Source organism: Oncorhynchus gorbuscha, linkage group LG11 (assembly GCF_021184085.1).
Source record: "Oncorhynchus gorbuscha isolate QuinsamMale2020 ecotype Even-year linkage group LG11, OgorEven_v1.0, whole genome shotgun sequence".
NCBI classification, from domain to species: Eukaryota; Metazoa; Chordata; class Actinopteri; order Salmoniformes; family Salmonidae; genus Oncorhynchus; species Oncorhynchus gorbuscha.
The window spans coordinates 46,622,881-46,637,768 of record NC_060183.1 but is presented as its reverse complement, the minus strand read 5'-3'; the positions used below and the strand labels follow the sequence as shown (position 1 = coordinate 46,637,768).

The following is a 14,888-nucleotide window of genomic DNA, read 5'->3' as shown; positions in this document are numbered from 1 at the left end:
CACACACACACACACACACACACACACACACACACACACACACACACACACACACACACACTTTAAACACTTCATTTGAATCCACAAATCACATTACATCATAAAGGCTTCAAACAATGTAAAGTTTGTTGATGCATGGACATGTAAGGACACAAAAACCACCTCCTCCCTCCACACAGCTAGGCTGCCTATAATGCATTCAACAGAGCAGGACCTAGACCAGTGGTCTCAACGGGTCCATCTCCAAGGCATTCCTAGTCGATCACCAAATATTTATCTAACGATAAACTTGCGTTAGTACTTTTAAAAATTTGTTTCGTGCTGTTGACGATAGGTGCAATTGATTCAGCAGCCCTAGTGCCGGGAAGGCAGAGTGTTCCCATTTTTAACCATTTCATGTGTATGACCCAGCAGGCCCAGAGAGCAAATCAAGGGCACCTATAGGCCTACCTCTGGCCAATCAGATTGCACAGTTTCCTCGAGACTGTAAAAAGAAACATTGAATGCAAAGTTGGTGGTGAGAATTCTAAACTTTGAAGACCATGACTAGAGACTCAAAGAATACAGCCACGCTGTTCTGATGTTTTTTTGTAGCCGTCTATTCACTACCACAAGCCGATGCTGGCACTAAGACTGCACTCAATGAGCTGTATTTCGCCATAAGCAAACAGGAAGACGTTCATCCAGAGGCGGCGCTCCTAGTGGCCGGAACTTTAATGCAGGGAAACTCAAATCCGTTTTACCTAACTTCTACCATCTTCTACCAGCACCAACCAGAGGAGGAAAACAAACTCTAGACCACCTTTACTCCACACACAGAGACGCGTGCAAAGCTCTCCCTCGCCCTCCATTTTACAAATCTGTCCATAATTCTATCCTCCTAATTCCTGCTTACAAGCAAAAACCAAAGTAGGAAGTACCAGTGACTCGCTCAATACGGTAATGGTCAGATGACACGGATGCTACACTACAGGACTGTTTTGCTAGCACAGACTGAAATATGGCATTGAGGAGTACACCCCATCAGTGATCAGCTTCATGAATAAGTGCATCGATGACGTCGTCCCCACAGTGACTGTATGTACATACCCCAACCAGAAGCCATAGATTACAGCCAACATCAACATCTAACCCGGACGCTTATAAGAAATCCTGCTACGCACAACGACGAACCATCAAACGGACTGTGACAATACAGGTCTAAGATTGAATCCTACTACACCAGCTCCAACACTCATCGGATGTGGCAGCGCTTGCAAAGTATTACCTACTACAAAGGGAAGCCCAGCCGCGAGCTGCCCAGTGACACGAGCCTACCAGACGAGCTAAATTACTTCTATTCGCGCTGTGAAACAAGCAACACTGAAGCATTCATGAGAGCATCAGCTGTCCGGAACAACTGTGTGACCATGCTCTCCATAGCTGATGTGAGTAAGACCTTTAAACAGGTCAACAATCACAAGGCAGCGGACCAGACAGATTACCAGGACGTGTACTCCGAGCATGCGCTGACCAACTGGAAAGTGTCTTGACTGACATTTTCAACCTCTCACTGACCAAGTCTTTAATACCAACATGTTTCAAGCAGACCACCATAGTCCCTATACCCCAAAACACCAATGTAACCTGCCTAAATGACTACCGACCTGTAGCACTCACGTCTGTAGCCATGAAGTGCTTTGAAAGGCTGGTCATGGCTCACATCAACACCATCATCCCAGAAACGCTAGACCCACTCCAATTTGCATACTGCCCCAACAGATTCACAGATGACGCAATCTCTATTAGACTCCACACTGCCTTTCCCACCTGGACAAAAGCAACACCTATGTGAGAATGCTGTTCATTGACTACAGCTCAGCATTCAACATCATAGTGCCTTCAAAGCTCATCACTAAGCTAAGGACACTGGGACTAAACTCCTCCCTCTGTCACTGGATCCTGGACTTCCTGACAGGCCGCCCCCAGGTGGTAAGGGTAGGTAACAACACATCCGCCACGTTCATTCTCAACACAGGGGCCCCACAGGGGTGCATGCTTTATCCCCTTCTGTACTCCCTGTTCACCCATGACTAAGTGTCCAAGCATGACTCCAACACCATCATTTAAGTTTGCCAACGACACAACATGGTAGGCCTGATCACCGACAACAACGAGACTGCCTACAGGGAGGAGATCGAAAACCTGGCAGTGTGGTGCCAGAACAACAACCTCACCCTCAACGTGACCAAGACAGAGGAGATGATTGTGCACTACTGGAAGGGGCGGCTGAGCTCGCCCCATTCTCATCAACGGGACAATAGTGGATCAGGTTGAGAGCTTCAAGTTCCTTGGTGTCCACATCACCAACAAACTATGATGGTCCAAACACACCAAGACAGCTGTGAAGAGGGCACAACAAAACCTATTACTCCTCAGCAGACTGAAAAGATTTGGCATGGGTCCTCAGATCCTCAAAGTTCTACAGCTGCACCATCGAGAGAAATCTGACTGGTTGCATCTCCGGCTGGTATGGCAACTGCTCGGCCTCCGACCGCAAGGTGCTACAGAGGGTAGGGCCAAGAGGGCCAAGCTTTCTGCCATCCAGGACCTCTATACCAGGCTGTGTCAGAAGAAGGACCTAAAAATTGCCAAAAACTCCAGCCACCCTAGTCAGACCGTTCTCTCTGGTACCTCATGGCAAACGGTATCGGAGAGCGGTCCAAGAGGTGTCTTAACAGCTTCTACCCCCAAGCCATAAGACTGCTGCACAGCTAATCAAATGGCTACCCACACTATTGACATTGACACACCCTTTTGTACGCTGCTGCTACTCTCTGTTTATTATCGATGCAGTCACTTTACCCCTACCTACATGTGCATACTGTATTACCTCAATTACCTCGACTAACCTGTACCCCCACACATTGACTCTACCGGTAGCCTTGTTATTGTTATTTCATGTATTTATTTTTTACTTTCGTCTATTTAGTCAATATTTTCTGAAACTCTTATTTTTCTTAAAACTGCATTGTTGGTTAAGGGCTTGTAAGTAAGCATTTCACTGTAAGGTCTACACCTGTTGTATTCGGAACGTCTGACGAATAACATTTGATTTGAAATGATCTATTACCAGTGGGATCATATACCAATCAATAATAATATAAACTAGTTGAAGTTGGAAGTTTACATACACCTTGGCCAAATACATTTAAACTCAGTTTTTCACAATTCCTGACATTTAATCCTAGTAAAAATTCCCTGTCTTAGGTCAGCTAGGATCACCACTTTATTTTAAGAATGTGACATGTCAGAATAATAGTAGAGAGAATGATTTATTTCAGCTTTTATTTCTTTCATCACATTCCCAGCGGGTCAGAAGTTTACATACACTCAATTAGTATTTTGTAGCATTACTTTTAAACTGTTTAACTTGGGTCAAATGTTTTGGGTAGCCTTCCACAAGCTTATCACAATAAGTTGGGTGAATTTTGACCCATTCCTCCTGACAGAGCTGATGTAACCGAGTCAGGTGTGTAGGCCTCCTTGCTCGCACACGCGAGTTCAGTTCTGCCCGCACATTTTCTATAGGATTGAGGTCAGGGCCTTGTGGTGGCCACTCCAATACCTTGACTTTGTTGTCCTTTTATTAAGTCATTTTGCCTCAACTTTGGAAGTATGCTTGGGGTCATTGTCCATTTGGAAGACCCATTTTGCGAACAAGCTTTAACTTCCTGACTGATGTCTTGAGATGATGCTTCAATATATCCACATCATTTTCTTTCCACCCCTGTGCTTCACAGTTGGGATAGTGTTCTTTGGCTTGCAAGCCTCCCCTTTTTCCTCCAAACATAATGATGGTCATTATGGCCTAAAAGTTCTACTTTTGTTTCATCAAACCAGAGGACATTTCTCCAAAAAGTATGATCTTTGTCGCCATGGGCAGTTACAAATCGTAGTCTGGATTTTTTATGGCGGTTTTGGGAGCAGTGACTTCTTTCTTGCTGAGCGGCCTTTCAGGTTATGCGGATATAGATACTTTTGTACCTGTTTCCTCCAGCATCTTCACAAGGTCCTTGGCTGTTGTTCTGGGATTGATTTGCACTTTTCGCACCAAGGTACATTCATCTCTAGGAGACAGAACGCGTCTCCTTCCTGAGCGGTATGACTGCTGCGTGGTCCCATGGTGTTTATACTTGCGTTCTATTGTTTGTACAGATGAACCTGGTACCGTCAGGCATTTGGAAATTGCTCCCAAGGATGAACCAGACTTGTGGAGGTCTACAAGTATCATTCTGAAGTCTTGGCTGATTAATTTTGATTTTCCCATGATGTCAAGCAAAGAGGTACTGAGTTTGAAGGTAGTCCTTGACATACATCCACAGGTACACCTTCTATTAACTCAAATGATGTCAATTAGCCTTTCAGAAGCTTCTAAAGCCATGACATTTTCTGGAATTTTCCAAGCTTTTTAAAGGCACAGTCAAATTAGTGTATGTAAACTTCTGACCCACTGGAATTGTGATACAGTGAATTAATAATGAAATAATCTGTCTGTAAACAGTTGTTGGATAAATTGCTCTTGTCATGCACCAAGTAGATGTCCTAAATGACTTGCCAAAACTAGAGTTTGTTCACAATAAATTTGTGGAGTGGTAGAAAATCAAGTTTTAATGACTCAAACCTAAATATATGTAAACTTCCGACTTCAACGGTATATATTTCAATATTGTCTGGGAACAGCAACATTGGCAGGGCAATTCAAGCATAACCAATATGCAGGCCTATAGCCTACTCCACAGACCTCATTGCTACAGTACTGTTTTTCATTGATTTATGTTGCAAAAGCTTACGCTTTTAGGTCATGTTTTAAAAAAAATCTGAGCGGCAGATCTCGGCTTTCATTTTGACTCCGAAAGTGATCTTGACTCAGAAAAGGTTGGTGACCACTGACCTAGCCGGTTGTTTTGCTCTACTCTTAGGCAGACTGCTACGTGGCCCAGACTGCTAAATATCAATATCACCAACTTGTATCTGTATCCCAGAGTGTCCAAGCGGTATGCAAAAAGAAAAGGTATTTGAGGAGCTTGTCAGAAAAGGCTCCATGTATCATTTGAATTAGCAGCCCACTTCCAGAATCGAGGCTAATTGAGGCTGCATGCGGTTTCTCATCCGACAGTTACAGATAACAACAGCTCCTTTCGGAATAGGAAGTGGCAGCCTACCTGTTGGCTCTTGGTCGTTGTAGCCATGTCCTTCTCCTCTTAACGTTTAAGTCCGTCATCATCAAGTCAGTTAAAACTACACATACCCGAGACAATCATATCAGATCCGACCCAGACCCGTGACATGATTTAGAATTTTGGAACTAGACCTGCTCTGGACCCGAATTGGGTCTTTGGTATTCGGGTCCGGGTCCGGGTGGACAGGTGGAGATCTCTACTTCCTCCCTCAGTAAGTCCAGAACGAGGGAGGCTCTGGCTAGCTCTAACTGTCACACCATCACTGTTGAGCATGTCCAGCGGGTCAGTCGGTCTGGTAGAGCTGTATATCCAGTCAACATTCGGGGCAACGAAACCCCCCCTCTGTTCAGCTCAGGAAGATAAAGTCACGTGTGGTGTGTGTGTTTAAGCATAGCCACTTTCTCACTACTTGAACATTTTTTGTTGTTGTTAATCCCCCTCATAAACCTCTGTGGGATATGCACATTGGCAAACAGATGTTGAATCTTTGCGAGCGCCACCTCTCTGACAGCGTCTAGCTTCATGACCACAGGCAGAGGGGGAATGCCAATCATATCAAGCCTGGTTGAATACTCATCGACAAGCTCCTCAACTTGTCCCCCCCCCACTTGCCAGCAACATTACATTTATGTCCAAGATAGCTGGATGTTTGGTGACGAGAGTACTCCCTGATTGATTGTTTTTTTATAAGTGTTTGCGGCTTATCAGTCTTTCGTTCAACACCGCACATTTAGTGTCTTTGACTTCCCGACCATTTCAAAAAGTCATCTGTACGAGAGAGCACGTCTTTGATAACCCACTCCTCTCTGGAGGAGATCTGAATGTCGTGACCCCTAATAAGTTCAGGAGCACACTGGCAAGGGTGAGGAGGGTGAGGAGGAGAAGAGAGTGGGCCGGGCCTGAGGGTGAGGAGGAGAAGAGAGTGGGCCGGGCCTGAGGGTGAGGAGGAGAAGAGAGTGGACCGGGCCTGAGGGTGAAGAGGAGAAGAGAGTGGGCCGGGCCTGAGGGTGAGGAGGAGAAGACAGTGGGCCGGGCCTGAGGGTGAGGAGGAGAAGAGAGTGGACCGGGCCTGAGGGTGAAGAGGAGAAGAGAGTGGGCCGGGCCTGAGGGTGAGGAGGAGAAGACAGTGGGCCGGGCCTGAGGGTGAGGAGGAGAAGAGAGTGGGCCGGGCCTGAGGTCCCCAGAAATGCCTAAAATGTGAAAATGAGTAGAACTCCCAGGGTTTTCAAAACAAGCCCAGAGATTTCATTACACATACCTGGACAACTGAGGGCATGGAAAAAAAAACACTTCTCACATATGCATGCACACACACGTACACTCGAACACACACACTACCGCACATATATGTGCACGTGCGCACACACTCCCCGCACCCCTGAGAAGCAGCTGAGCTGCTCAGACTTTTAAAAACCGAAAAAAATAAGAATCATGTCAACTAAATACACCAGTGAACTCTCTCTCCCCCCTCTCCCTCTCTCTCTCCCCCTGCCTATGCCTCTCTCTCTCTCCCCCTGCCTATGCCTCTCTCTCTCTCCCCCTGCCTATGCCTCTCTCTCTCTCCCCCTGCCTATGCCTCTCTCTCTCCCCCCTGCCTATGCCTCTCTCTCTCTCCCCCTGCCTATGCCTCTCTCTCTCTCCCCCTGCCTATGCCTCTCTCTCTCTCTCCCCCTGCCTATGCCTCTCTCTCTCCCCCCTGCCTATGCCTCTCTCTCTCTCTCCCCCTGCCTATGCCTCTCTCTCTCTCCCCCTGCCTATGCCTCTCTCTCTCTCCCCCTGCCTATGCCTCTCTCTCTCTCTCCCCCTGCCTATGCCTCTCTCTCTCTCCCCCTGCCTATGCCTCTCCCTCTATCTCCCCCTGCCTCTGCCTCTCCCTCTATCTCCCCCTCTCCCCCTGCCTATGCCTCTCTCTCTCTCTCCCCCTCTCCCCCTCTCTCCCCCCTGCCTATGCCTCTCTCTCTCTCCCCCTCTCCCTCTCTCTCCCCCTGCCTCTGCCTCCCCTCTCTCTCCCCCTCCCTCTGCCTCTCCCAATCTCTCTCTCTCTCTCTCTCTCTCTCTCTCTCTCTCTCTCTCTCTCTCTCTCTCTCTCTCTCTCTCTCTCCCTCCCTCTCTCTCAGCATCAGAAAAGTGCAGTGCACTACATCAATATGGTCATCAATCATAGGCTGTACGCCCTGTACAGGGCTGGGGTGTGGGTGGTGGAGAAGGGGAGCGCTGTGCTGCCTAACACTGCAGGTTGGGAATGTGGGCGCTGGGCGGTCGTGTTATTCTGGGCTACACTAGTGAGGTTGGAACCTTTAGGCATGGTTCCATCATGTTTTGGGTGGGGGATGCTGGAATATTGGATGACCATGGTTCTCTTCAGGTCCAAACCCAAAGATGGACTGAAGCAGCTTTTTAACAACCTTAGGGAGTGAACATTATTTATAATAAGGGTTACATGGAGAAAATTAGACCTCACTGAAGTGAAAATGGATGGCCCTCCCTTCAGCAAAATATATTTGACCGAAACCCTCCCTGAACGCTTGAAGAAAAAATGACCCTCCCCTGTACCCAAAACAATAATTAAAACAAAGTGGATAGCAGAGAACATGTCTACTGTTTACCCTCACTTCTTGGACAGAGCCTTAGATATGTAGTTTTAGAAACTGTTCTTCGTCCTCTAAGCATTACATGGCATCGCAGGAATTTTGATAGCGCACAGGGCTGCAGGCTAGAAGGTTGTGGGTTCGCAGACCACTGTTGAAAGATCTCCATTATAGTAAAAATCATTGCATGAATCTATTATCATATTCGTAGATCCAATAATTTTTTTTCTTTTTTATTTAAAAAATGTCATGCAATTCTATGCCATTTAGACTTTTTTTAATAACACACAAATTACAGAATGGACAGAGAGATAAGATGAACACATAGGCCTATCATATTTCTCCAATGCCATAATCTGTCTGTTTTGCAATGAAATAATTCAATCTGTGACATCATGAGGAATCTGATGTATTGTATGGGTCGTGGGGTGGCGGGTTTTGTGGGCTGCTTCTAAATTGCACCGCGACCTCCATGACATTTCTACATTTCTGTAGCCTACTATTTGATACAATACCTATGTTGAAATGACGATATTGCAAATCGATTTGTGCCACTTGTGTAGGCTACCTGGAGTTGGCAAATGGATAAACAGCCTATAACTTCAGTTTGTTGTTGTTGTAGCCTTGTGTTATTATGCAATTATTAATGGCCCATGTTTAGTTCATTCATTTGGAAGTTATCAATTGTGATCATGGTCACAGCTCTATCGCGTATGTATCGTTCTCCACGTTTAATGTCAGTTTCATTGTGGACTTTTCACGGAAGTTAGATGTTGGCCTATCAGAGGCTATAGGCTTCCGGCATCTAGCTCAGCAAACCATGGCAAAGTGAATTACAATTATAAAGCCAGATTTTAGTCCGTAGCCTATGGCTATTGAAATAACAAGTCAATCTCGCAAATAGGCCATTTATAACGGTTTGAAGTCTTGACATCTGGCACATAATAACAGCACAGTTGCCAGAAAATAGCCAAACATTCATTTTTGGAGGTTCCTCCAAGTGTTTCTTGCACAGAGCTTTCGAGATCCTCTGTCTATAGTTATGCACATGCACAAACAGGATGTATTGACAGTTATACACTGGGTGGTTTGAGCCCTGGATGCTGATTGGTTTAAAGCCTTGGTATATCAGACCGTGTACCACGGGTTTGACCTATTTAAAAGTTTTACTGTTCTTATTCCATTGGTAACCAGATTATAATATCAATAAGGCACCTCAAGGGGTTGTGGTGTCGTAAGAACAGCCCTTAGCTGTGGTATATTGGCCATATACCACACGTCCTCGGCCTTATTTCCTAATAATAGCAGTCAAAACAAGTTAAATTTGACATCCATTGATGGAAAATGATCTGGCGAGTTTAATAAGGGCAAAATATCTTTTCTCTAAAGACATATTCTTAAACTCACAATAATTATTATTTTGAAGCGACCTTTGCTTCTTTGCCTACTTTTGTTACAAATTACATCAACATTCCTTCTTAATTCGCTCGATAACGTTGTATAAAACATTTTTTTGGGGGGGGGGGGATAAATGTTGGGCAGGTTTCAGGCCTCGTGGGCGGACTTTGAGAGGTCATTGGACTAGACATTTTCACCAGACATGGCAATCATGGTGTTTCCCTAAGCTGTCTGTGTTTTAAACATCTTCTATTGTACAGAAAGTAAATAGCTTAATCAATTGATAGTGACAGAATTAGATTACTTCCAAAGCAAAGTCTTTTTTTCTGTCCCTTCGGCTATAGAAGGTTGTAGCTCAGCCTCTGAATGTCAAGGGAACAAAACAAGGATATCCCCATATGCATCGGAGTCTCGTCCTTCACGGGTATTTTACCGTTTTTTTCTAGCATAAAGCATCGCAGACCAATGCGCTGTTATAGATCATTTTTATTTTCTGTGCTTTTTTTCCACTTTCTTTAATAAAATAAAAAAGGTAGGGCTATACCCTCTCAATTCAAGTCTTGGTTTTAACTTAACAGCCCTGATATGGAGGTAGGGCATTTAAAGAGTGCATGGTGGGTGGAGGAACTGACCGACACATCTATGGATATAGCAGACGATAGTCTAATATAGTCTGTCAAACAGGTAGGCCTACCTCATAATAGAAAGATATAGGCTCCAACACAAAGACCTCTTGTTGTTAATGAAGTCTAATTAAAATGAAGATTGTTGAAATGAATTATGGCTACTGGAATTTGCCTAGTTTCAGCACCATGAGCTGTCCATTTCCCATTGATTGTTCCGGGGCTGCTGTATCAAGTTTCAGCACCATGAGCTGTCCATTTCCCATTGATCGTTCCGGGGCTGCTGTATCAAGTTTCAGCACCATGAGCTGTCCATTTCCCATTGATCATTCCGGGGCTGCTGTATCACGTTTCAGCACCATGAGCTGTCCATTTCCCATTGATCGTTCCGGGGATGCTGTATCAAGTTTCAGCACCATGAGCTGTCCATTTCCCATTGATCGTTCCGGGGATGCTGTATCAAGTTTCAGCACCACAATGTGTTACTCGGATCTGGCTTCTTGTGGCTTATTAAGTCAATTACTCTCATAAATAGGACTACATCATGGGCAAGATGCATACTTTTACCATATTTTGTTACGTTATTCTAAAATTAATGAAATATTTTTGTTTACTCATCAATCTACAAACAATTCCCCATAATGCAAAGTGAAAACAGGTTTCACAAATGTTTGCTAATTTATTAATTCTAAAAATGAAGTACCTTATTTACATAAGTATTCCCGACCCTTTGGTATGAGAAATTGAGCTCAGGTGCATTCTGTTTCCATTGATCATCCTTGATGTTTCTACAACTTGACATTTCTAAAAACCCAGTTTTTGCTTTATCGTTATGGGGTATTGCTTTATCATTATGGGGTCTTGCTTTATCATTATGGGGTCTTGCTTTATCATTATGGGGTATTGCTTTATCATTATGGGGTCTTGCTTTATCATTATGGGGTCTTGCTTTATCATTATGGGGTATTGCTTTATCATTATGGGGTCTTGCTTTATCATTATGGGGTCTTGCTTTATCATTATGGGGTCTTGCTTTATCATTATGGGGTCTTGCTTTATCATTATGGGGTCTTGCTTTATCATTATGGGGTACTGCTTTATCATTATGGGGTACTGCTTTATCATTATGGGGTATTGCTTTATCATTATGGGGTCTTGCTTTATCATTATGGGGTCTTGCTTTATCATTATGGGGTATTGCTTTATCATTATGGGGTCTTGCTTTATCATTATGGGGTCTTGCTTTATCATTATGGGGTATTGCTTTATCATTATGGGGTCTTGCTGTATCATTATGGGGTCTTGCTTTATCATTATGGGGTCTTGCTTTATCATTATGGGGTCTTGCTTTATCATTATGGGGTATTGCTTTATCATTATGGGGTCTTGCTTTATCATTATGGGGTCTTGCTTTATCATTATGGGGTCTTGCTTTATCATTATGGGGTCTTGCTTTATCATTATGGGGTATTGCTTTATCATTATGGGGTATTGCTTTATCATTATGGGGTATTGCTTTATCATTATGGGGTATTGCTTTATCATTATGGGGTCTTGCTGTATCATTATGGGGTATTGCTTTATCATTATGGGGTATTGCTTTATCATTATGGGGTATTGCTTTATCATTATGGGGTCTTGCTTTATCATTATGGGGTATTGCTTTATCATTATGGGGTCTTGCTTTATCATTATGGGGTATTGCTTTATCATTATGGGGTCTTGCTTTATCATTATGGGGTATTGCTTTATCATTATGGGGTATTGCTTTATCATTATGGGGTATTGCTTTATCATTATGGGGTCTTGCTGTATCATTATGGGGTATTGCTTTATCATTATGGGGTATTGCTTTATCATTATGGGGTCTTGCTTTATCATTATGGGGTATTGCTTTATCATTATGGGGTATTGCTTTATCATTATGGGGTCTTGCTGTATCATTATGGGGTATTGCTTTATCATTATGGGGTATTGCTTTATCATTATGGGGTCTTGCTTTATCATTATGGGGTCTTGCTTTATCATTATGGGGTCTTGCTTTATCATTATGGGGTCTTGCTTTATCATTATGGGGTCTTGCTTTATCATTATGGGGTATTGCTGTATCATTATGGGGTATTGCTTTATCATTATGGGGTATTGCTGTATCATTATGGGGTATTGCTTTATCATTATGGGGTATTGCTGTATCATTATGGGGTATTGCTTTATCATTATGGGGTATTGCTGTATCATTATGGGGTATTGCTTTATCATTATGGGGTATTGCTTTATCATTATGGGGTATTGCTGTATCATTATGGGGTCTTGCTTTATCATTATGGGGTATTGCTGTATCATTATGGGGTATTGCTTTATCATTATGGGGTATTGCTTTATCATTATGGGGTATTGCTTTATCATTATGGGGTATTGCTTTATCATTATGGGGTATTGCTTTATCATTATGGGGTCTTGCTTTATCATTATGGGGTACTGCTTTATCATTATGGGGTATTGCTTTATCATTATGGGGTATTGCTTTGTCATTATGGGGTCTTGCTTTATCATTATGGGGTCTTGTGTGTAGATTGAGGGGGGGAAAACAACTTAATCCATTAGAATAAGGCTGTAACAGAACAAAATGTGGAAAAAGTCAACGGGTCAAATCAAATTTTATTTGTCACATACACATGGTTAGCAGATGTTAATGCGAGTGTAGCGAAATGCTTGTGCTTCTAATTCCGACAATGCAGTGATAACCAACAAGTAATCTAACTAACAATTCCAAAACTACTGTCTTATACACAGTGTAAGGGGATAAGGAACATGTACATAAGGATATATGAATGAGTGATGGTACAGAGCAGCATACAGTAGATGGTATCGAGTACAGTATATACATATGAGATGAGTGTGTAGACAAAGTAAACAAAGTGGCATAGTTAAAGTGGCTAGTGATACATGTGTTACATAAGGATGCAGTCGATGATGTAGAGTACAGTATATACATATGCATATGAGATGAATAATGTAGGGTAAGTAACATTATATAAGGTAGCATTGTTTAAAGTGGCTAGTGATATATTTACATCATTTCCCATCAATTCCCATTATTAAAATGGCTGGAGTTGGGTCAGTGTCAATGACAGTGTGTTGGCAGCAGCCACTCAATGTTAGTGGTGGCTGTTTAACAGTCTGATGGCCTTGAGATAGAAGCTGTTTTTCAGTCTCTCAGTCCCAGCTTTGATGCACCTGTACTGACCTCGCCTTCTGGATGATAGCGGGGTGAACAGGCAGTGGTTCGGGTGGTTGATGTCCTTGATGATCTTTATGGCCTTCCTGTAACAACGGGTGGTGTAGGTGTCCTGGAGGGCAGGTAGTTTGCCCCCGGTGATGCGTTGTGCAGTCCTCACTACCCTCTGGAGAGCCTTACGGTTGAGGGCGGAGCAGTTGCCGTACCAGGCGGTGATACAGCCCGCCAGGATGCTCTCGATTGTGCATCTGTAGAAGTTTGTGAGTGCTTTTGGTGACAAGCCGAATTTCTTCAGCCTCCTGAGGTTGAATAGGCGCTGCTGCGCCTTCTTCATGACGCTGTCAGTGTGAGTGGACCAATTCAGTTTGTCTGTGATGTGTATGCCAAGGAACTTAAAACTAGCTACCCTCTCCACTACTGTTCCATCGATGTGGATAGGGGGGTGTTCCCTCTGCTGTTTCCTGAAGTCCACAATCATCTCCTTAGTTTTGTTGACGTTGAGTGTGAGGTTATTTTCCTGACACCACACTCCGAGGGCCCTCACCTCCTCCCTGTAGGCCGTCTCGTCGTTGTTGGTAATCAAGCCTACCACTGTTGTGTCGTCCGCAAACTTGATGATTGAGTTGGAGGCGTGCGTGGCCACGCAGTCGTGGGTGAACAGGGAGTACAGGAGAGGGCTCAGAACGCACCCTTGTGGGGCCCCCGTGTTGAGGATCAGCGGGGAGGAGATGTTGTTGCCTACCCTCACCACCTGGGGGCGGCCCGTCAGGAAGTCCAGTACCCAGTTGCACAGGGCGGGGTCGAGACCCAGGGTCTCGAGCTTGATGACGAGCTTGGATGTCATGTTTTGTCATTTATTATCTTGTCTTGTCCCTGTGCTTCCCATTCTATTCGTTTCCCTCTGCTGGTCTTATTAGGTTCTTTCCCTCTTTCTATCCCTCTCTCTCCCCCTCCCTCTCTCACTCTCTCGCTCTCTCTTCTCTCTATCGTTCCGTTCCTGCTCCCAGCTGTTCCTATTCCCCTAATCAATCATTTAGTCTTCCCACACCTGTTCCCGATCCTTTCCCCTGATTAGAGTCCCTATTTCTTCCTTTGTGTTCCGTTCCTGTCCTGTCGGTTCCTTGTCTAGAATTCACCGTGCTGTGTTTGTGTATCGCCCTGTCGTGTCGTGTTTTCCTCAGATGCTGCGTGGTGAGCAGGTGTCTGAGTCTGTCTGGTTCAAGTGCCTTCCCGAGGCAACCTGCTGTTCACCTGCTGTTCAAGATCGAGTCTCCAGTTTGTCCTCGTCATTTCGAGTGAAAGTTGTGTTTTTTGTTTGTATTTACTTTACTGGATTAAAGACTCTGTTTTCGCCAAGTCGCTTTTGGGTCCTCTTTCACCTGCATGACAGAAGGAACCGACCAAGGAATGGACCCAGCGACTTCAGACGCTCGTTACACTGCCGTCGAGATCCAAGGAGCCATGCTCGGCAGACACGAGCAGGAATTGTCTGCTGCTCGCCATGCCGTGGAGAACCTGGCCGCTCAGGTTTCCGACCTCTCTGGACAGTTCCAGAGTCTACGTCTCGTGCCACCTGTTACTTCCTGGCCTGCCGAGCCTCCAGAACCTAGGGTTAATAACCCACCCTGCTACTCCGGGCAGCCCACTGAGTGCCGCTCCTTTCTCACGCAGTGTGAGATTGTGTTCTCTCTCCAACCCAACACATACTCTAGAGAGAGAGCTCGGGTTGCTTACGTCATTTCACTCCTTACTGGCCGGGCTCGAGAATGGGGCACAGCTATCTGGGAGGCAAGGGCTGATTGCTCTAACAAGTTCCAGA

The 14,888-nt window shown here is 44.6% G+C and overlaps 1 protein-coding gene across 1 annotated transcript in view; it reads left to right on the top strand.

Annotated features, from left to right (window-relative positions):
• The window catches only part of bmpr1bb (bone morphogenetic protein receptor, type IBb), a 138,244-nt gene that overhangs the window by 18,031 nt on the left and 105,325 nt on the right, over positions 1-14,888 (top strand). The gene's annotated exons all lie outside the window — the stretch shown is intronic.